The sequence below is a fragment of the Leuresthes tenuis genome, unplaced genomic scaffold (genome assembly GCF_036924035.1).
Source record: "Leuresthes tenuis unplaced genomic scaffold, fLeuTen1.0.hap1 SCAF_23, whole genome shotgun sequence".
In the NCBI taxonomy this organism is placed as follows: Eukaryota; Metazoa; Chordata; class Actinopteri; order Atheriniformes; family Atherinopsidae; genus Leuresthes; species Leuresthes tenuis.
This window is the reverse complement of record NW_027325377.1, coordinates 12,569,726-12,593,019: the sequence shown is the minus strand read 5'-3', so window position 1 is coordinate 12,593,019 and position 23,294 is coordinate 12,569,726. Positions and strand designations below refer to the sequence as shown.

The window sequence follows — 23,294 nt, the reverse complement described above, 5'->3', positions numbered from 1 at the left end:
CGTTTTTCTATGATTAACCGAATGTATGTGAGAGTCCAAACAGACAGAAGGGTTACGGCCGAGTGCTGGACCTTCCAAAAAAGATGAGACAGGCTGGACCCGTGCCATACTAGTTAAGGCCTGCCTGTGGATAACAGGTTCTTTAAACTCTCACACACACAAACTCACACACGTTCGCACACATACACCCATACACACACACATTCTTGAACTTGCTGCAAGATTAAACCTTTGCATTAACTGACTCCAGCAACTCTGAGTCTCATTGAGAGACTTTTCTCAACAATTGGGTCCTCAAACCAGATCTCAACGTTTTTTCCGCTGTCCAGGGTCGGAGCTGAAACCGTGCACGGGGGAGTCCAGTACTCCTAATGAAAGACCCCCTGCTGAATTGCGGTAATTAGGGGCCAGTGTCCACTGAAAGGGGGAAAAAGGGACGAGATCGTACTTTTGAATCAATGGCCAGAAGCCATTGGCAGTGCAGGCATCAACAATAATGGTGTTATTTCACCCATTAACACTTAAGGTACCTCATGCAGTGGCTGTGATATGGTTACTTAACAAAATATCTTTACCAGACATCTCTCCTACATAACAGTTCTTCTTTCACAGCCACACCTTGTTGTCGAGAGATGTGCTACACTTAATCCATCCACACTGCTACCTACCCCACAGATGGAAAGCCAGAAATAACCATCAGTGTTTTACCCAGGCCAGACTTAACTGATATACATTATGAAAATGCAGAAATAACTATATTTATTCAACAGATCAAGGAAAAAAACCCTGATGGCACAAATGCTACAGGATTTGCAGTAGTAACAGAAACTGAAGTTTTCTTAAAACAACCACTACCAAAAAATTACTCTGTTCAAGCAGTCGAATTGGTAGCTTTAACTGAAGCTTGTAAATTAAATAACAAAAAGGTTGTTAACGTTTACACTGACAGTCAGTATGCCTTCTCAACTGTACATGTGTTAACACAGCATTGGAAAAACAGGTATGTTGACATCCACAGCTAAATGTATAAACTACAAATATTTTAGCATTATTAGATGTTATTCAATTGCCATCTACAATAGACTCGTATGAATGACCGGAAGGAAAACCATACTGCCAAAGAATTTGTTTAAATATGCTGCAGTATTGAGCCACGGACCATGTCATGTCTCAACAGGAGGGATGGAAGCAATAATGAACCAGGTTTTTACAGCATATGGTTTTACTAATTATTAAAAACATTTTTTTAGAATAAATAAATGAATGAAGTTTTATCTAGCAGGTCAAATATGTGCAAAATACATTCCACAGGGCAATCTAAGACCAAAACGAAGATAATTCCCTAAGCCAGTGTATCTTTTTCAACATATTTGTTTGGATTTCATTATTTCATTATTTTGTAGATTTCATTGAACTAAATTAATGTTAAGGGAAACGATTCTGCTCAGTGACAACAGAGGTTTTTACCAAATGGTCTGAAATATTTCCATGTGCACAAGCAGATGCACTCTCAGTAGCAAAATCACGCGTAAAATAACTCATTTCTAGATTTGAAATTCCTGAAAAGATCTTCAGTGATAATTTGACACACTTTGTAAACAATGTCATCTCACTGATGGCAAAGAACTTAAAATAGACCTTAGAAACCACTGTGATATAGAAGGTTTCGCTAACACATTGGAATTGTTTTACTATTTACATATGCATGTGCAGTGAAGAATTGCTTGCTGCTGATAAATGCAAAGAAGAACAGCTTACACATAAATGCTCACATATAGGCTGCTGAATGCAATGAAGACCTGCTTATCCAGTAAAGTTCAATGTCAATGTGTAATATTCAATTAGGATTTGCAAAACAGTGAAGTTAAACAATGAATGGGTCCATAGTCGGTATGAGAAGACTACAGGAATATTTACCTGGGTGTACGTTCAAACAGAGATGAGAAAATTGCGATAAATTATTGTTTGTTTGTTTGTTAGTATGTATATGAATGTTATGTGTATAAACTGTGTTGAGTTGTAGTTACTCAGTAGTGTCTCAGTGAAACAACCGACGGGGGAAGCCTTGCGGTGACAACAAAAGCAGTGTTTTACTGATCAGTCAAGTTGCTCCAGTGTACTCCATACAAACTGGTTGGCTACTGAAGGGATAGAAAATGGGGAATACTTGTTTTAAAGCAAACAAGGAATTAGATGGGAAAAATACATGTTTTAACGGGACCCAGACAATATTAAATACTCAGACAGATGGGAGAAGAAGTGTAGTTTTGTAGGAAATCACAAAATTATTACATAAAATGAGTGAAATCAATTGAAGAATGCCTTTCTGAAGAGCTGTTTACCACAGATGAGCAGCTTTGCGACCAAGCACATTGTAGATCGCTTTACTGCCAAAATGATCTAGTTTGATGGATTGGTTTAGACATTTATAACAGCATTTTAAGAACAAAGAGAGAAACAAAAAGGGACAACGCTTCATGGTGGAAGGTGATGTATAAATAACTGTGTATATGATGAAGGAGAGACCATTTGAGCAGCACAGCCATTTCGCAGCACAGGGACAGCAGTCCAAGTTAAAGGATCTCCCATGTGGTATCACCTGTCACACTGTGTCAAGGCATCAAAAGAAGAAAAAATCACCAAACTCAAGGACAAAGAGACGAAGACTCCGGTGAACGAAGAGAGAGGACTTACAAACCAGAAATACAAAAGGATGCTCGATATCAAGATCCAGAAGAAGAGGCTAACAATGCCACGAACACTTACGATGCCAGCAATGAACAGAGAAGAAGATTCAGTGTCATCAATCTGCAACACGTGCCTCTAATGAGGGGGTGAATATAGAATCCTCAACGATTACAACGTCTCTGGGAACTGTGACAACAACAAGGTTTAAACCATTTTGATATATATTGTAACCTATTGGCTAAGGAATAGTGCTGAAAATGAGGTAAATCTAATCCACCACTGTCCTTGGTCTTCTGTAGGGTTTTTAAACTAATACGTGGTGGTTTGTTTTTCCACAGAAATTTGGAGATGCATGAATCTAGTGACTTAAACCAAGTAGCAGATGGTTTTATGGGGATCATTGAGAACAAATAGTTAACTTTTGGTAGTATCATCATTTTAATGGTTGTAACTCTCCCCATAAGTGATATAGGTAAGGACTTCCAACGAGAGAGATCGTCCTCTACTCTCTTTACTAATTGCACATAATCCATCTGTACTTATCAGTTTAATATGTGATATGTCTATGCAAGGACTACATATTAAATGGATTTTTATCAATAGGAGTTGAAAAAGGAGCTTGCTCCGTTCACTCCAAGCATCGACCCGGTACTGCAGTGCCGCTGGGAACGGTGCGCTCTCCTCTGCTCTTGTGAAAAAGCTAACAGCGGTGCAGGATGGAAGTTTCTTTTAGTCTGCTGAGAAAAGAGAGTGAATGCGAAGTAGACTTTAACACGGCTCTGGGAGCGAGCCGAGTGCGGGCTAACCAGGAGAAATGCTTGAAAGAAACGCGACACCGAATGAGCGGTCAGAACAAAGCCTCAATACGGTGTTCCTGTGGTGTTTTTATAAAATGCGGTGAAAATAAAGGTGTGAATGCCCCATAGAAAACTAAAAGGTGGAGCGGAAGTGTTCGGCTGCAAGAAGGTGTGAATGTCCGACTATATTTGGTGAAAAGCAGGTGAAGCAAGGTCTGAATGCCCAACCTTACATCATCAAAAGCGAGATCAGAGGTTTTTGGCTGCAAGAAGGCCATAGTTTGCCAAAAGCGGGTAAGGTGCGAATGACCGACTAAATATCAACAAAAGTGGGGGCGGAGGTCTTCGGATGCAAGTGGGTGTGAATATCCCACCATACAAGTATGGTGGAGAGGAAGCTGTGAATGGCCGACCATAGTTTGCAAAAAGCGGGTGAGAAAAGGTGCGAATGTCCAACCATACATGATCGAAACAGGGTGTTTGGCTGCGACAAGGTGTGAATGTCCACCCATAATTAATGAAAAGCGGGCAACAAGTAGGTTTGAATGCCATACCATACATCATCAAAAGCAGGAGTGGATGTGTTCGGCTACAAGAAGGTTTGAATGTCCGAGCATAGTTTGTAAAAAGCGGGTAAGAAAAGGTTCGAATGCCCGAACATACACCATCAAAAGAGGGAGCGGAGGTGTTCCGCTGTAAGACGGTGTGAATGTCCGACCATAGTTGGTAAAAAGTGGGTATGAAAAGGTGCGAATGCCCAAATTCGGCTGCAAAAAACTGTGTTCGGCTGCAAAAAGGTGTGAATGTTCGACTAAAGTTTGTAAAAAGCGGGTAAGACAAGGTGCGAATGCCTGACAATGTATGATCAAAAGCGGGAGCGGAGGTGTTCAGCTGCAAGAAGGTCTAAATGTCCATAATTAATTGCTAGAAAACATGAAAGAAAATTTTCGAAAATCAATCCGCACATGATCATAAGTGGGAGAGGAGGTGTTCAGCTGCAAGAAGGTGTGAATATCCTACCATAATTGCTGAAAAATGTGTTAGAAACGGTAAGAATCCCGGACCATACCTCATCAAAAGCTAGAGAGGTGGTGTTCGGCTACAAGTAGGTGTGAATGTCTGACTAAAGTTCAAATATATTAACAAAAGCGGGAGGAGAGGTCTTCGGATGAGTGGTTGAGAATTTCCAACCATAATCTATAAAATGCGGTGAAAAAAAAGGTGTGATAGAAACCTAAAAGGTGGAGCGGAAGTGTTCGGCTGCAAGAAGGTGTGAATGTCCATCTATAGTTGGTGAAAAGCAGGAAAAGCAAGGTCTGAATGCCCAATCTTACATCATCAAAAGCGAGATCAGAGGTGTTTGGCGGCAAGAAAACGGGTAAGGTGTGAATGACCGACTAAATATCAACAAAAGTGGGGGCGGAGATCTTCGGATGCAAGTGGGTGTGAATATCCCACCATACAAGTATGGTGGAGAGGAAGCTGTGAATGGCCGACCATAGTTTGCAAAAAGCGGGTGAGAAAAGATGCGAATGTCCAACCATTCATGATCAAAACAGGGAGCGGAGGTGTTTGGCTGTGACAAGGTGTGAATGTCCACCCATAATTAATGAAAAGCGGGCAACAAGTAGGTTCGAATGCCCAACCATACATCAACAAAAGCAGGAGTGGATGTGTTTGGCTACAAGAAGGTTTGAATGTCCGAGCATAGTTTGTAAAAAGCGGGTAAGAAAAGGTGCGAATGCCCGACAAAGTATGATCAAAAGAGGGAGTGGAGGTTTTCGGCTACAAGAAGGTTTGAATGTACGACCATAGTTTGTAAAAAGCGGGTAAGAAAAGGTGCGAATGCCCGAACATACACCATCAAAAGAGGGAGCGGAGGTGTTACACTTGAAAGACGGTGTGAATGTCCGACCATAGTTGGTAAAAAGTGGGTAAGAAAAGGTTCGAATGCCCGAATATATACCATCAAAAGCGGAAGTGGAGGTGTTCGGCTGCAAGAAGGTGTGAACGTCCGACCAAAGTTTGTAAAAAGCAGTTAAGAAAAGGTTCGAATATCCAACCAAACATAATCAAAAGTGGGAGCAGAGCTGTTCGACTGCAAGTAGGTGTGAATATCCACCCATAATTCCTGAAAAATGGGTAAGAAAAGGTGCGAATGCCCAACCATACATCATCAAAAGAAGAAGTGGATGTGTTCTGCTACAAGAAGGTTTGAATGTCCAACCATAGTTTGTAAAAAGCGGGTAAGAAAAAGTTCGAATGCCCGAACATACACCATCAAAAGAGGGAGCGGAGGTGTTCCGCTGTAAGATGCTGCGAATGTCCGACCATAGTTGGTAAAAAGCGGGTAAGAAAAGGTTAAAAAACCGGACTGTACACAATCAATAGCGGGAGCGGAGTTGTTCGGCTACAAGAAGGTGTGAAAGTCCGACCGTGGTTTGTAAAACGCGGGTAAGACAAGGTGCGAATGTCCGACAATGTATGATCAAAAGAGGGAGCGGAGGTGTTCGGCTGCAAGGTCTGAATTTCCAACCATAATTTGTAAACACCGTTGAAGAAAAGGCTCGAAAGCCCGACTATACACCATCAAAAGCGGGAGCGGAGGTGTTCAGCTGCAAGAAGGTCTGAATGTCCACCAATAATTACTGAAAAATGGGTAAGAAAAGGTGTGAATGCCCAACTATACATCATCACAAGCAGAAGTGGATGTGTTCGGCCACAAGAAGGTTTGAATGTCCGACCATAGTTTGTAAAAGGCGGGTAAGAAAAGGTTCGAATGCCCGAACATACACAATCAAAAGAGGGAGCGGAGGTGTTTCACTGCAAGAAGGTGTGAATGTCCGAGCATAGTTTGTAAAAAGTGGGTAAGAAAAGGTTCGAATGCCAGAACATACATCATCAAAAGAGGGAGCGGAGGTGTTCCGCTGTAAGAAGGTGTGAATGTCCGACCATAGTTGGTAAAAAGCGGGTAAGAAAAGGCTAAAATACCCAACTCTACACAATCAATAGCGGGAGCGGAGTTGTTCGGCTACAAGAAGGTGTGAAAGTCCGACCATGGTTTGTAAAAAGCGGGTAAGATTTTGATTTTGATATAAAATGAATTCCTTCACTCAAACCAAGTTAAAACTGCTTTGTCCTTGATATTTATCCATGTCTGAATCGGTTTCAACAAAATAAAAAGTATTACTTTGCAGTATACCAAAGAACAACACTAAACCTTTAGGAATCCGAGAATAAACTTATTTCCACGAGTTCTACACAATTTCGGATTTTGATATAAAATGAAATCCTTCACTCAAACCAAGTGAAAACTGCTTTGTCATATTTTTCAGCAAGTATGGTCGGACATTCACACCTACTCACAGCCGAACACCTCCGCTCCCGCATTTGATGGTGTATAGTCGGGCATTCTCACCATTTCTCATCAGGTTTTTGCAAATTATGATCTGACATTCACACCTGCTTTTGATGATGTATGGTTGGGCATTCGCACCTTTTTTTTTACCCATTTTTGAGGAATTATGGGTGGACATTCACACCTTCTTGCAGCTAAACACCTCCGCTACCACTTATGATAATGTGCGGTTTGATATTCGAAAATTTTCTTTCATGTTTTCTAGCAATTATTGATGGACATTCAGACCTTCTTGCAGCTGAACCCCTCTGCTCCCGCTTTTGATGGTGTATAGTCGGGCTTTCAAGCCTTTTCTTCCCCGGTTTTTACAAATTATGGTTGCACATTCAGACCTTCTTTTAGCCGAAAACCTCCGCTCCCTCTTTTGATCATACATTGTCGGGCATTCGCACCTTTTCTTACCCGCTTTTTAGAAAAACATGGTCGGACTTTGACACCTTCTTGTAGCCGAACACATTCGCTCCCGCTATTGATTGTGTACAGTCGGGTATTTTAACCTTTTCTTACCCACTTTTTACCAACTACGGTCGGACATTCACACCTTCTTATGGCGGAACACCTCCGCTCCCTCTTTTGATTGTGTATGTTTGGGCATTCGAACCTTTTCTTACCCGCTTTTTACAAACTATGGTCGGACATTCAAACCTTCTTGTGGCCGAACACATCCACTTCTGCTTTTGATGATGTATAGTTGGGCATTCACACCTTTTCTTACCCATTTTTCAGTAATTATTGGTGGACATTCAGACCTTCTTGCAGCTGAACACCTCTGCTCCCGCTTTTGATGGTGTATAGTCGGGCTTTCGAGGCTTTTCTTCAACGGTGTTTACAAATTATGGTTGGAAATTCAGACCTTGCAGCCGAACACCTCCGCTCCCTCTTTTGATCATACATTGTCGGACATCCACAGCTTCCTCTCCACCATACTTGTATGGTGGGATATTCACACCCACTTGCATCCGAAGACCTCCGCTCCCACTTTTGTTGATATTTAGTCGGTCATTCACACCTTACCCGTTTTCTTGCAGCCAAACACCTCTGATCTCGCTTTTGATGATGTAAGATTGGGCATTCAGACCTTGCTTTTCCTGCTTTTCACCAACTGTAGACGGACATTCACACCTTCTTGCAGCCGAACACTTCCGCTCCACCTTTTAGGTTTCTATCACACCTTTTTTTTCACCGCATTTTATAGATTATGGTTGGAAATTCTCAACCACTCATCCGAAGACCTCTCCTCCCGCTTTTGTTAATACATTTGAACTTTAGTCAGACATTCACACCTACTTGCAGCCGAACACCACCTCTCTAGCTTTTGATTATGTATGGTCCGGCATTCCTACCGTTTCTAACACATTTTTCAGCAATTATGGTAGGACATTCACACCTTCTTGCAGCTGAACACCTCCTCTCCCACTTATGATCATGTGCAGATTGATTTTCGAAAATTTTCTTTCATGTTTTCTAGCAATTAATGATGGACATTTAGACCTTCTTGCAGCTGAACACCTCCGCTCCCGCTTTTGATCATACATTGTCAGGCATTCGAACCTTGTCTTACAAACTTTAGTCAAACATTCACACCTTTTTGCAGCCGAACACAGTTTTTTTCAGCCGAACTTGGGCATTCGAACCTTTTCATACCCACTTTTTACCAACTATGGTCGGACATTCAAACCTTCTTGTAGCCGAACACATCCAGTCCTGCTTTTGATGATGTATGTTCAGGCATTCGAACCTTTTCTTACCAGCTTTTTACAAACTATGCTCGGACATTCAAACCTTCTTGTAGCCGAACACATCCACTCCTGCTTTTGATGATGTATGGTTGGGCATTCGAACCTACTTGTTGCCCGCTTTTCATTAATTATGGGTGGACATTCACACCTTGTCGCAGCCAAACACCTCCGCTCCCTGTTTTGATCATGTATGGTTGGACATTCGCACCTTTTCTCACCCGCTTTTTGCAAACTATGGTCGGCCATTCACAGCTTCCTCTCCACCATACTTCTATGGTGGGATATTCACACCCACTTGCATCCGAAGACCTCCGCCCCCACTTTTGTTGATATTTAGTCGGTCATTCGCACCTTACCCACTTTTGGCAAACTATGGCCTTCTTGCAGCCAAAAACCTCTGATCTCGCTTTTGATGATGTAAGGTTGGGCATTCAGACCTTGCTTCACCTGCTTTTCACCAAATATAGTCGGACATTCACACCTTCTTGCAGCCGAACACTTCCGCTCCACCTTTTAGTTTTCTATGGGGCATTCACACCTTTTTTTTCACCGCATTTTATAAAAACACCACAGGAACACCGTATTGAGGCTTTGTTCTGACCGCTCATTCGGTGTCGCGTTTCTTTCAAGCAATTCTCCTGGTTAGCCCGCACTCGGCTCGCTCCCAGAGCCGTGTTAAAGTCTACTTCGCATTCACTCTCTTTTCTCAGCAGACTAAAAGAAAGTTTCATCTTGGGCTCCCTGAAACTTCCATCCTGCACCGCTGTTTGCTTTTTCACAAGAGCAGAGGAGAGCGCACCGTTCCCAGGGGCACTACAGTACCGGGTCGATGCTTGGAGTGAACGGAGCAAGCTCCTTTTTCAACTCCTATTGATACAAATCCATTTAATATGTAGTCCTCGCATAGAGGACACATCAGACATTAAACTGATAAGAACAGATACTACACTTGATCTTAGCCAAAAGGCCGAGAAGCGATAACTGTCCACTGGTTCACGTCCGAGGGCCCTTCCTGGCACAATGCGCATTTGTAGCGGTGTTCTTTTTATGGCCATAGTGTCACTTTGCACCTCGGCCCACCCGCTGCACTGAGCACTCTTCAGCCCTTTTAAATGGTATAACTTTACACTACCGCACGCTCCAGCGAGCACCATTCAAGCAACAACTTTGCACTCCAGCTTCGAACATTGGCACAGTCGCAACAAGTAAGGCGACTCTACTCAGAGAAGTCACTCTGCACAGTAACAAGATTTCTTTTGCACAGACAGAAAGGGCTTCATCCGCAAAGGTAAAGCCTGCCAAAAATAGAAACAACTCATTAGTGCTGCTCAACGTTGTACTTTGCAGTAAAAGAAAGAGCAAATCTAAAGATTCAGGAATCCGAGAATAAGCTTACTTCCATGAGTTCTTCACGATTTCGGATTTTGCTATAAAATGAATTCCTTCACTCAAACTAAATTAAAACTGCTAAACCGCTAATCTGTTACATGCAAGGCAGATGTCAAATTCACCGAAATAGGATCTAAGGGTATTTGGCCAATCGAGCTGTAGCAGCTTCGGTAAAAGAGTATAAGTTGAAGAGTTTGTGAATAAAGGTGTGCGCACACATAGTGAGTTGTAGGAAAATAGGCAGGGAGCAATGCCGGCTGGGGTATAGGTTCTTGTATGTTGTCTGACTGTTTGATTTGAATGTGTTGTGTAACTGTCCTGTTGAATGTTACATGTTTGGGCTTTGACACGCTTCACTGTGGTTGTTAACTGTGTGGTGTGTCCTGAAATGTTATATGTTTGGGCTGTGTGACATGGTTAATGCTTTTCAGTAGCAACCCACTTATTCATATATAGCAACTGACAACATAAGAAGTCCGGACATACTTTGATAGTAGTTGTAGAAGTATCCTTATTGATAATAGATAAACTAATTCATAGTGATAGAACAGTAGATGAACAGGTGCCTGCACATGTCTCATGAAAATAAAATGGGTGTATGATTGCTGACGGCAGAGCAATACTGCCAAACTTATGAGTTCTTGTGGCAAACTTGATTCAGTGTCTTGACGTGTATACGCTGTTTCGCTGACTTGTCACAAGAAACAAAGTGTGTTTGATAAGATCCGACCATTTTATTACGGGAGGATCAGTATGTATGGATTCTGATGTGACTGATAAACTCATTCGTATCTTAAGCATAATCTAATACGTGAGACAACGCCCTGGCACACAATCAAAAAAAAAAAAAAAGAGAGAGCGGTTTTGTGTCCCCACAGTGCAGAGTGTAGAGAAAAGAGAGAAAAGAAAGCCGTTTTGGTGTCACGGGTGTTGTGACTTACACACACACATTTCTGAATTGAGAAAGGAAATTATTTTAGAGGAAGCACTAGAGTTTAGATCCCACATTTGTTGATAGGCATTCATTTAATTTTTCTTTTAATCAGTTTTAAAGTGAATACTAACTGAGAAATTAAAAAGGTGAAGAGTTTAGAAGCTTGGTTCAAGAGCAAAACTTGGTTTATGATCAGCTGAGTCTCTAAACAGAACAGCAAAGGGCTTCATCGAACATTTAAAAAAGATTCAGATTGTTAGAATATCCAGAATTTATAGGAATGGTGGTGATTACTCTTATTTTCTAGAATGGAAATAACTGCACCATGTCTGTTTTATGAATTTAAGGGGCTAAAAAGTTTTGTTCTCGTTTTTCTATGATTAACCGAATGTATGTGAGAGTCCAAACAGACAGAAGGGTTACGGCCGAGCGCTGGACCTTCCAAAAAAGATGAGACAGGCTGGACCCGTGCCATACTAGTTAAGGCCTGCCTGTGGATAACAGGTTCTTTAAACTCTCACACACACAAACTCACACACGTTCGCACACATACACCCATACACACACACATTCTTGAACTTGCTGCAAGATTAAACCTTTGCATTAACTGACTCCAGCAACTCTGAGTCTCATTGAGAGACTTTTCTCAACAATTGGGTCCTCAAACCAGATCTCAACGTTTTTTCCGCTGTCCAGGGTCGGAGCTGAAACCGTGCACGGGGGAGTCCAGTACTCCTAATGAAAGACCCCCTGCTGAATTGCGGTAATTAGGGGCCAGTGTCCACTGAAAGGGGAAAAAGGGACGAGATCGTACTTTTGAATCAATGGCCAGAAGCCATTGGCAGTGCAGGCATCAACAATAATGGTGTTATTTCACCCATTAACACTTAAGGTACCTCATGCAGTGGCTGTGATATGGTTACTTAACAAAATATCTTTACCAGACATCTCTCCTAACATAACAGATGTGCTACACTTAATCCATCCACACTGCTACCTACCCCACAGATGGAAAGCCTCATGATTGCATGTCAGAAATAACCATCAGTGTTTTACCCAGGCCAGACTTAACTGATATACATTATGAAAATGCAGAAATAACTATATTTATTCAACAGATCAAGGAAAAAAACCCTGATGGCACAAATGCTACAGGATTTGCAGTAGTAACAGAAACTGAAGTTTTCTTAAAACAACCACTACCAAAAAATTACTCTGTTCAAGCAGTCGAATTGGTAGCTTTAACTGAAGCTTGTAAATTGAATAACAAAAAGGTTGTTAACGTTTACACTGACAGTCAGTATGCCTTCTCAACTGTACATGTGTTAACACAGCATTGGAAAAACAGGTATGTTGACATCCACAGCTAAATGTATAAACTACAAATATTTTAGCATTATTAGATGTTATTCAATTGCCATCTACAATAGACTCGTATGAATGACCGGAAGGAAAACCATACTGCCAAAGAATTTGTTTAAATATGCTGCAGTATTGAGCCACGGACCATGTCATGTCTCAACAGGAGGGATGGAAGCAATAATGAACCAGGTTTTTACAGCATATGGTTTTACTAATTATTAAAAACATTTTTTTAGAATAAATAAATGAATAAAGTTTTGTCTAGCAGGTCAAATATGTGCAAAATACATTCCACAGGGCAATCTAAGACCAAAACGAAGATAATTCCCTAAGCCAGTGTATCTTTTTCAACATATTTGTTTGGATTTCATTATTTCATTATTTTATAGATTTCATTGAACTAAATTAATGTTAAGGGAAACGATTCTGCTCAGTGACAACAGAGGTTTTTACCAAATGGTCTGAAATATTTCCATGTGCACAAGCAGATGCACTCTCAGTAGCAAAATCACGCGTAAAATAACTCATTTCTAGATTTGAAATTCCTGAAAAGATCTTCAGTGATAATTTGACACACTTTGTAAACAATGTCATCTCACTGATGGCAAAGAACTTAAAATAGACCTTAGAAACCACTGTGATATAGAAGGTTTCGCTAACACATTGGAATTGTTTTACTATTTACATATGCATGTGCAGTGAAGAATTGCTTGCTGCTGATAAATGCAAAGAAGAACAGCTTACACATAAATGCTCACATATAGGCTGCTGAATGCAATGAAGACCTGCTTATCCAGTAAAGTTCAATGTCAATGTGTAATATTCAATTAGGATTTGCAAAACAGTGAAGTTAAACAATGAATGGGTCCATAGTCGGTATGAGAAGACTACAGGAATATTTACCTGGGTGTACGTTCAAACAGAGATGAGAAAATTGCGATAAATTATTGTTTGTTTGTTTGTTAGTATGTATATGAATGTTATGTGTATAAACTGTGTTGAGTTGTAGTTACTCAGTAGTGTCTCAGTGAAACAACCGACGGGGGAAGCCTTGCGGTGACAACAAAAGCAGTGTTTTACTGATCAGTCAAGTTGCTCCAGTGTACTCCATACAAACTGGTTGGCTGCTGAAGGGATAGAAAATGGGGAATACTTGTTTTAAAGCAAACAAGGAATTAGATGGGAAAAATACATGTTTTAACGTGACCCAGACAATATTAAATACTCAGACAGATGGGAGAAGAAGTGTAGTTTTGTAGGAAATCACAAAATTATTACATAAAATTAGTGAAATCAATTGAAGAATGCCTTTCTGAAGAGCTGTTTACCACAGATGAGCAGCTTTGCGACCAAGCACATTGTAGATCGCTTTACTGCCAAAATGATCTAGTTTAATGGATTGGTTTAGACATGCATAACAGCATTTTAAGAACAAAGAGAGAAACAAAAAGGGACAACGCTTCATGGTGGAAGGTGATGTATAAATAACTGTGTATATGATGAAGGAGAGACCATTTGAGCAGCACAGCCATTTCGCAGCACAGGGACAGCAGTCCAAGTTAAAGGATCTCCCATGTGGTATCACCTGTCACACTGTGTCAAGGCATCAAAAGAAGAAAAAATCACCAAACTCAAGGACAAAGAGACGAAGACTCCGGTGAACGAAGAGAGAGGACTTACAAACCAGAAATACAAAAGGATGCTCGATATCAAGATCCAGAAGAAGAGGCTAACAATGCCACGAACACTTACGATGCTGGGAATGATGCCAGCAATGAACAGAGAAGAAGATTCAGTGTCATCAATCTGCAACACGTGCCTCTAATGAGGGGGTGAATATAGAATCCTCAACGATTACAACGTCTCTGGGAACTGTGACAACAACAAGGTTTAAACCATTTTGATATATATTGTAACCTATTGGCTAAGGAATAGTGCTGAAAATGAGGTAAATCTAATCCACCACTGTCCTTGGTCTTCTGTAGGGTTTTTAAACTAATACGTGGTGGTTTGTTTTTCCACAGAAATTTGGAGATGCATGAATCTAGTGACTTAAACCAAGTAGCAGATGGTTTTATGGGGATCATTGAGAACAAATAGTTAACTTTTGGTAGTATCATCATTTTAATGGTTGTAACTCTCCCCATAAGTGATATAGGTAAGGACTTCCAACGAGAGAGATCGTCCTCTACTCTCTTTACTAATTGCACATAATCCATATGTACTTATCAGTTTAATATGTGATATGTCTATGCAAGGACTACATATTAAATGGATTTTTATCAATAGGAGTTGAAAAAGGAGCTTGCTCCGTTCACTCCAAGCATCGACCCGGTACTGCAGTGCCGCTGGGAACGGTGCGCTCTCCTCTGCTCTTGGGAAAAAGCTAACAGCGGTGCAGGATGGAAGTTTCTTTTAGTCTGCTGAGAAAAGAGAGTGAATGCGTAGTAGACTTTAACACGGCTCTGGGAGCGAGCCGAGTGCGGGCTAACCAGGAGAAATGCTTGAAAGAAACGCGACACCGAATGAGCGGTCAGAACAAAGCCTCAATACGGTGTTCCTGTGGTGTTTTTATAAAATGCGGTGAAAATAAAGGTGTGAATGCCCCATAGAAAACTAAAAGGTGGAGCGGAAGTGTTCGGCTGCAAGAAGGTGTGAATGTCCGACTATATTTGGTGAAAAGCAGGTGAAGCAAGGTCTGAATGCCCAACCTTACATCATCAAAAGCGAGATCAGAGGTTTTTGGCTGCAAGAAGGCCATAGTTTGCCAAAAGCGGGTAAGGTGCGAATGACCGACTAAATATCAACAAAAGTGGGGGCGGAGGTCTTTGGATGCAAGTGGGTGTGAATATCCCACCATACAAGTATGGTGGAGAGGAAGCTGTGAATGGCCGACCATAGTTTGCAAAAAGCGGGTGAGAAAAGGTGCGAATGTCCAACCATACATGATCGAAACAGGGAGCGGAGGTGTTTGGCTGCGACAAGGTGTGAATGTCCACCCATAATTAATGAAAAGCGGGCAACAAGTAGGTTCGAATGCCATACCATACATCATCAAAAGCAGGAGTGGATGTGTTCGGCTACAAGAATGTTTGAATGTCCGAGCATAGTTTGTAAAAAGCGGGTAAGAAAAGGTTCGAATGCCCGAACATACACCATCAAAAGAGGGAGCGGAGGTGTTCCGCTGTAAGACGGTGTGAATGTCCGACCATAGTTGGTAAAAAGTGGGTATGAAAAGGTGCGAATGCCCAAATTCGGCTGCAAAAAACTGTGTTCGGCTGCAAAAAGGTGTGAATGTTCGACTAAAGTTTGTAAAAAGCGGGTAAGACAAGGTGCGAATGCCTGACAATGTATGATCAAAAGCGGGAGCGGAGGTGTTCAGCTGCAAGAAGGTCCAAATGTCCATAATTAATTGCTAGAAAACATGAAAGAAAATTTTCGAAAATCAATCCGCACATGATCATAAGTGGGAGAGGAGGTGTTCAGCTGCAAGAAGGTGTGAATATCCTACCATAATTGCTGAAAAATGTGTTAGAAACGGTAAGAATCCCGGACCATACCTCATCAAAAGCTAGAGAGGTGGTGTTCGGCTACAAGTAGGTGTGAATGTCTGACTAAAGTTCAAATATATTAACAAAAGCGGGAGGAGAGGTCTTCGGATGAGTGGTTGAGAATTTCCAACCATAATCTATAAAATGCGGTGAAAAAAAAGGTGTGATAGAAACCTAAAAGGTGGAGCGGAAGTGTTCGGCTGCAAGAAGGTGTGAATGTCCATCTATAGTTGGTGAAAAGCAGGAAAAGCAAGGTCTGAATGCCCAATCTTACATCATCAAAAGCGAGATCAGAGGTGTTTGGCGGCAAGAAAACGGGTAAGGTGTGAATGACCGACTAAATATCAACAAAAGTGGGGGCGGAGATCTTCGGATGCAAGTGGGTGTGAATATCCCACCATACAAGTATGGTGGAGAGGAAGCTGTGAATGGCCGACCATAGTTTGCAAAAAGCGGGTGAGAAAAGGTGCGAATGTCCAACCATACATGATCAAAACAGGGAGCGGAGGTGTTTGGCTGTGACAAGGTGTGAATGTCCACCCATAATTAATGAAAAGCGGGCAACAAGTAGGTTCGAATGCCCAACCATACATCAACAAAAGCAGGAGTGGATGTGTTTGGCTACAAGAAGGTTTGAATGTCCGAGCATAGTTTGTAAAAAGCGGGTAAGAAAAGGTGCGAATGCCCGACAAAGTATGATCAAAAGAGGGAGTGGAGGTTTTCGGCTACAAGAAGGTTTGAATGTCCGACCATAGTTTGTAAAAAGCGGGTAAGAAAAGGTGCGAATGCCCGAACATACACCATCAAAAGAGGGAGCGGAGGTGTTCCGCTGTAAGATGCTGCGAATGTCCGACCATAGTTGGTAAAAAGCGGGTAAGAAAAGGTTAAAAAACCGGACTGTACACAATCAATAGCGGGAGCGGAGTTGTTCGGCTACAAGAAGGTGTGAAAGTCCGACCATGGTTTGTAAAAAGCGGGTAAGACAAGGTGCGAATGCCCGACAATGTATGATCAAAAGAGGGAGCGGAGTTGTTCGGCTGCAAGGTCTGAATTTCCAACCATAATTTGTAAACACCGTTGAAGAAAAGGCTCGAAAGCCCGACTATACACCATCAAAAGCGGGAGCGGAGGTGTTCAGCTGCAAGAAGGTCTGAATGTTCACCAATAATTACTGAAAAATGGGTAAGAAAAGCTGTGAATGCCCAACTATACATCATCACAAGCAGAAGTGGATGTGTTCGGCCACAAGAAGGTTTGAATGTCCGACCATAGTTTGTAAAAGGCGGGTAAGAAAAGGTTCGAATGCCCGAACATACACAATCAAAAGAGGGAGCGGAGGTGTTTCACTGCAAGAAGGTGTGAATGTCCGAGCATAGTTTGTAAAAAGTGGGTAAGAAAAGGTTCGAATGCCAGAACATACACCATCAAAAGAGGGAGCGGAGGTGTTCCGCTGTAAGAAGGTGTGAATGTCCGACCATAGTTGGTAAAAAGCGGGTAAGAAAAGGCTAAAATACCCAACTCTACACAATCAATAGCGGGAGCGGAGTTGTTCGGCTGCAAGTAGGTGTGAATGTCAGATCATAATTTGTAAAAAGCTGATGAGAAAGGTGTGAATGACCGACAATAATTGCTGAAAAATGTGTTAGAAAAGGTAAGAATGCCGGACCATTCATCATCAAAAGCGGGAGAAGAGGTGTTCGGCTGCAAGAAGCTGTGAATGTCCAGCCATAATAACTCAAAAACGGGTAAGAAAAGGTAGTATTGCCAGACCATAAATGATCAAAACAGGGAGTGGAGGTGTTCCGCTGTAAGAAGGTGTGAATGTCCCACCATAATTGGTAAAAAGCGGGTAAGAAAAGGTTAAAATACCCGACTGTACACAATCAATAGCGGGAGCGGAGTTGTTTGGCTACTAAAAGGTGTGAAAGTCCGACCATGGTTTGTAAAAAGCGGGTAAGAAAAGGTGCGAATGCCGGACAATGTATGATCAAAAGAGGGAACGGAGGTTTTCGGCTGCAAGAAGGTCTAAATGTCCAACCATAATTTGTAAAAACCGGGGAAGAAAAGGCTCGGAAGCCCGACTATACACCATCAAAAGCGGGAGCGGAGGTGTTCAGCTGCAAGAAGGTCTGAATGTCCATCAATAATTGCTAGAAAACATGAAAAAAAATGTTCGAATATCCAACCGCACATGATCATAAGTGGGAGAGGAGGTGTTCAGCTGCAAGAAGGTGTGAATGTCCACCCATAATTCCTCAAAAATTGGTAAAAAAAAAGGTGCGAATGCCCAACCATACATCATCAAAAGCAGGACTGGATGTGTTCGGCTACAAGAAGGTTTGAATGTCCGAGCATAGTTTGTAAAAAGCGGGTAAGAAAAGGTTCGAATGCCCGAACCTACACCATCAAAAGAGGGAGCGGAGGTGTTCCGCCATAAGAAGGTGTGAATGTCCGACCGTAGTTGGTAAAAAGCGGGTAAGAAAAGGTTAAAATACCCGACTGTACACAATCAATAGCGGGAAGGGATGTGTTCGGCTACAAGAAAGTGTGAAAGTCCAACCATGTTTTGTAAAAAGTGGTTAAGAAAAGGTGCGAATGCCCGACAATGTATGATCAAAAGAGGGAGCGGAGGTTTTCGGCTGCAAGAAGGTCTGAATGTCCAACGATAATTTGTAAAAACCGGGGAAGAAAAGGCTCGAAAGCCCAACTATACACCATCAAAAGCGGGAGCAGAGGTGTTCAGCTGCAAGAAGGTCTCAATGTCCATCAATAATTGCTAGAAAACATGAAAGAAAATTTTTCGAATATCAAACCGCACATGATCATATGCGGGAGAGGAGGTGTTCAGCTAAGATGGTGTGAATGTCCACCCATAATTCCTGAAAAATGGGTAAAAAAAGGTGCGAATGCCCAACCATACAACATCAAAAGCAGGTGTGAATGTCATCATAATTTGCAAAAACCTGATGAGAAATGGTGAGAATGCCCGACTATACACCATCAAATGCGGGAGCGGAGGTGTTCGGCTGTGAGTAGGTGTGAATGTCCGACCATACTTGCTGAAAAATATGACAAAGCAGTTTTCACTTGGTTTGAGTGAAGGAATTCATTTTATATCAAAATCCGAAATTGTGTAGAACTGGTGGAAATAAGTTTATTCTCGGATTCCTAAAGGTTTAGTGTTGTTCTTTGGTATACTGCAAAGTAATACTTTCTATTTTGTTGAAACCCATTCAGACATGGATAAATATGAAGGACAAAGCAGTTTTAACTTGGTTTGAGTGAAGGAATTCATTTTATATCAAAATCCGAAATTGTGTAGAACTGGTGATAAGAAGCTTATTCTCGGATTCCTAAAGGTTTAGTGTTGTTCTTTGGTATACTGCAAAGTAATACTTTCTTTTTTGTTGAAACCTATTCAGACATGGATAAATATGAAGGACAAAGCAGTTTTAACTTGGTTTGAGTGAAGGAATTCATTTTATATCAAAATCCGAAATTGTGTAGAACTGGTGATAAGAAGCTTATTCTCGGATTCCTAAAGGTTTAGTGTTGTTCTTTGGTATACTGCAAAGTAATACTTTCTTTTTTGTTGAAACCTATTCAGACATGGATAAATATGAAGGACAAAGCAGTTTTAACTTGGTTTGAGTGAAGGAATTCATTTTATATCAAAATCCGAAATTGTGTAGAACTGGCGATAAGAAGCTTATTCTCGGACTCCTAAAGGTTTAGTGTTGTTCTTTCCTATCCTGCAAAGTACAACGTTCTTTTTTGTTTAAAGCTATTTAGACATGAATAAATATGAAGGACAAAGCAGTTTTAACTTGGTTTGAGTGAAGGAATTCATTTTATATCAAAATCCGAAATTGTGTAGAACTCGTGAAAAGAAGATTATTCTCGGATTCCTAAAGGTTTAGTGTTGTTCTTTCCTATCCTGCAAAGTACAACGTTCTTTTTTGTTTAGAGCTATTATGACATGGATAAATATGAAGGACAAAGCAGTTTTAACTTAATCGGTTTCAACAAAATAGAAAGTATTACTTTGCTGTATACCAAAGAACAACAATAAACCTTTAGGAATCCGAGAATAAATTTATTTCCACGAGTTCTACACAATTTCGGATTTTGATATAAAATGAATTCCTTCACATTTTTTTTCATGTTTTCTAGCAATTATTGATGGACATTCAGACCTTCTTGCAGCTGAACACCTCCGCTCCCGCTTTTGATGGTGTATAGTCGGGCTTCCGAGCCTTTTCTTCCCCGGTTTTTACAAACTATGGTCGGACATTCAAACCTTCTTGTAGCCGAACACATCCAGTTCTGCTTTTGAGGATGTATGGTCGGACTTTCACACCTTTTAGTAGCCAAACAACTCCGCTCCCGCTATTGATTGTGTACAGTCGGGTATTTTAACCTTTTCTTACCCGCTTTTTACCAATTATGGTCGGACATTCACACCTTCTTACAGCGGAACACCTCCGCTCCCTGTTTTGATCATTTATGGTCTGGCAATACTACCTTTTCTTACCCGTTTTTGAGTAATTATGGCTGGACATTCACAGCTTCTTGCATCCAAACACCTCTTCTCTGCTTTTGATGATGAATAGTCCGGCATTCTTACCTTTTCTAACACATTTTTCAGTAATTATTGGTGGTCATTCACACCTTTCTCATCAGCTTTTTGCAAATTATGATCTGACATTCACACCTACTTGCAGCCGAACACCTCGGCTTCCGTTTTTGATGGTGTATATTTTGGCATTCGAACCTTTTCTTACCCACTTTTTACAAACTATGCTCGGACATTCACACCTTCTTGCAGCGAAACACCTCCGCTCCCTCTTTTGATTGTGTATGTTCGGGCATTCGAACCTTTTCTTACCCGCTTTTTACAAACTATGGTCGGACATTCAAACCTTCTTGTGGCCGAACACATCCACTTCTGCTTTTGATGATGTATAGTTGGGCATTCACACCTTTTCTTACCCATTTTTCAGTAATTATTGGTGGACATTCAGACCTTCTTGCAGCTGAACCCCTCTGCTCCCGCTTTTGATGGTGTATAGTCGGGCTTTCGAGGCTTTTCTTCAACGGTTTTTACAAATTATGGTTGGAAATTCAGACCTTGCAGCCGAACACCTCCGCTCCCTCTTTTGATCATACATTGTCGGGCATTCGCACCTTGTCTTACCCGCCTTTTACAAACCATGGTCGGACTTTCACACCTTCTTGTAGCCGAACAACTCCGCTCCCGCTATTGATTGTGTACAGTCGGGTTTTTTAACCTTTTCTTACCCGCTTTTTACCAACTATGGTCGGACATTCGCAGCATCTTACAGCGGAACACCTCCGCTCCCTCTTTTGATGGTGTATGTTCGGGCATTCGAAGTTTTTCTTACCCACTTTTTACAAACTATGGTCGGACATTCAAACCTTCTTGTAGCAGAACACATCCACTTCTTCTTTTGATGATGTATGGTTGGGCATTCGCACCTTTTCTTACCCATTTTTCAGGAATTATGGGTGGACATTCACACCTATTTGCAGTCGAACAGCTCTGCTCCCACTTTTGATTATGTTTGGTTGGATATTCGAACCTTTTCTTAACTGCTTTTTACCAACTATGGTCGGACATTCGCACCATCTTACAGCGGAACACCTCCGCTCCCTCTTTTGATGGTGTATTTTCGGGCATTCGCACCTTTTCTTACCCGCTTTTTACAAACTATGGTTGGACATTCAAACCTTCTTGTAGCCGAAAACCTCCACTCCCTCTTTTGATCATACATTGTCGGGCATTCGCACCTTTTCTTACCCGCTTTCTACAAACTATGCTCGGACATTCAAACCTTCTTGTAGCCAAACACATCCACTCCTGCTTTTGTTGATGTATGGTTGGGCATTCGAACCTACTTGTTGCCCGCTTTTCATTGATTATGGGTGGACATTCAGACCTACTTGCAGCCGAACACCTCGGCTTCCGCTTTTGATGGTGTATATTTTTGCATTCGAACCTTTTCTTACCCGCTTTTTACAAACCATGGTCGGACTTTCACACCTTCTTTTAGCCGAACAACTCCGCTCCCGCTATTGATTGTGTAGAGTCGGGTATTTTAACCTTTTCTTACCCGCTTTTTACCAACTATGGTTGGACATTCACACCTTCTTTCAGCGGAACACCTCCGCTCCCTCTTTTGATGGTGTATGTTCGGGCATTCGAACCTTTTCTTACCCACTTTTTACAAACTATGCTCGGACATTCACACCTTCTTGCAGCGAAACACCTCCGCTCCCTCTTTTGATTGTGTATGTTCGGGCATTCAAACCTTTTCTTACCCGCCTTTTACAAACTATGGTCGGACATTCAAACCTTCTTGTGGCCGAACACATCCACTTCTGCTTTTGATGATGTATAGTTGGGCATTCACACCTTTTCTTACCCATTTTTCAGTAATTATTGGTGGACATTCAGACCTTCTTGCAGCTGAACACCTCTGCTCCCGCTTTTGATGGTGTATAGTCGGGCTTTCGAGGCTTTTCTTCAACGGTGTTTACAAATTATGGTTGGAAATTCAGACCTTGCAGCCGAACACCTCCGCTCCCTCTTTTGATCATACATTGTCGGACATTCGCACCTTGTCTTACCCGCGTTTTACAAACCATGGTCGGACATTCACAGCTTCCTCTCCACCATACTTGTATGGTGGGATATTCACACCCACTTGCATCCGAAGACCTCCGCCCCCACTTTTGTTGATATTTAGTCGGTCATTCACACCTTACCCGTTTTCTTGCAGCCAAACACCTCTGATCTCGCTTTTGATGATGTAAGATTGGGCATTCAGACCTTGCTTTTCCTGCTTTTCACCAACTATAGACGGACATTCACACCTTCTTGCAGCCGAACACTTCCGCTCCACCTTTTAGGTTTCTATCACACCTTTTTTTTCACCGCATTTTATAGATTATGGTTGGAAATTCTCAACCACTCATCCGAAGACCTCTCCTCCCGCTTTTGTTAATATATTTGAACTTTAGTCAGACATTCACACCTACTTGCAGCCGAACACCACCTCTATAGCTTTTGATGATGTATGGTCCGGCATTCCTACCGTTTCTAACACATTTTTCAGCAATTATGGTAGGACATTCACACCTTCTTGCAGCTGAACACCTCCTCTCCCACTTATGATCATATGCAGATTGATTTTCGAAAATTTTCTTTCATGTTTTCTAGCAATTAATGATGGACATTTAGACCTTCTTGCAGCTGAACACCTCCGCTCCCGCTTTTGATCATACATTGTCAGGCATTCGAACCTTGTCTTACAAACTTTAGTCAAACATTCACACCTTTTTGCAGCCGAACACAGTTTTTTTCAGCCGATTTTGGGCATTCGAACCTTTTCA

At 41.6% G+C, this 23,294-nt stretch overlaps 1 non-coding gene and 2 pseudogenes across 1 annotated transcript; 2 read left to right on the top strand and 1 right to left on the bottom strand.

The window, feature by feature from the left end:
- The first annotated feature begins 3,193 nt into the window (after nt 1-3,193).
- On the top strand, nt 3,194-3,370 carry LOC140283416 (U2 spliceosomal RNA; annotated as a pseudogene).
- A 6,060-nt stretch (nt 3,371-9,430) lies between these two features.
- LOC140283571 (U2 spliceosomal RNA) lies at nt 9,431-9,621 on the bottom strand. The gene has a single exon (XR_011910165.1). It is a non-coding gene; the product is annotated as a U2 spliceosomal RNA (small nuclear RNA).
- A 4,897-nt stretch (nt 9,622-14,518) lies between these two features.
- Nucleotides 14,519-14,695, top strand: LOC140283466 (U2 spliceosomal RNA; annotated as a pseudogene).
- Nucleotides 14,696-23,294: the final 8,599 nt, after the last annotated feature.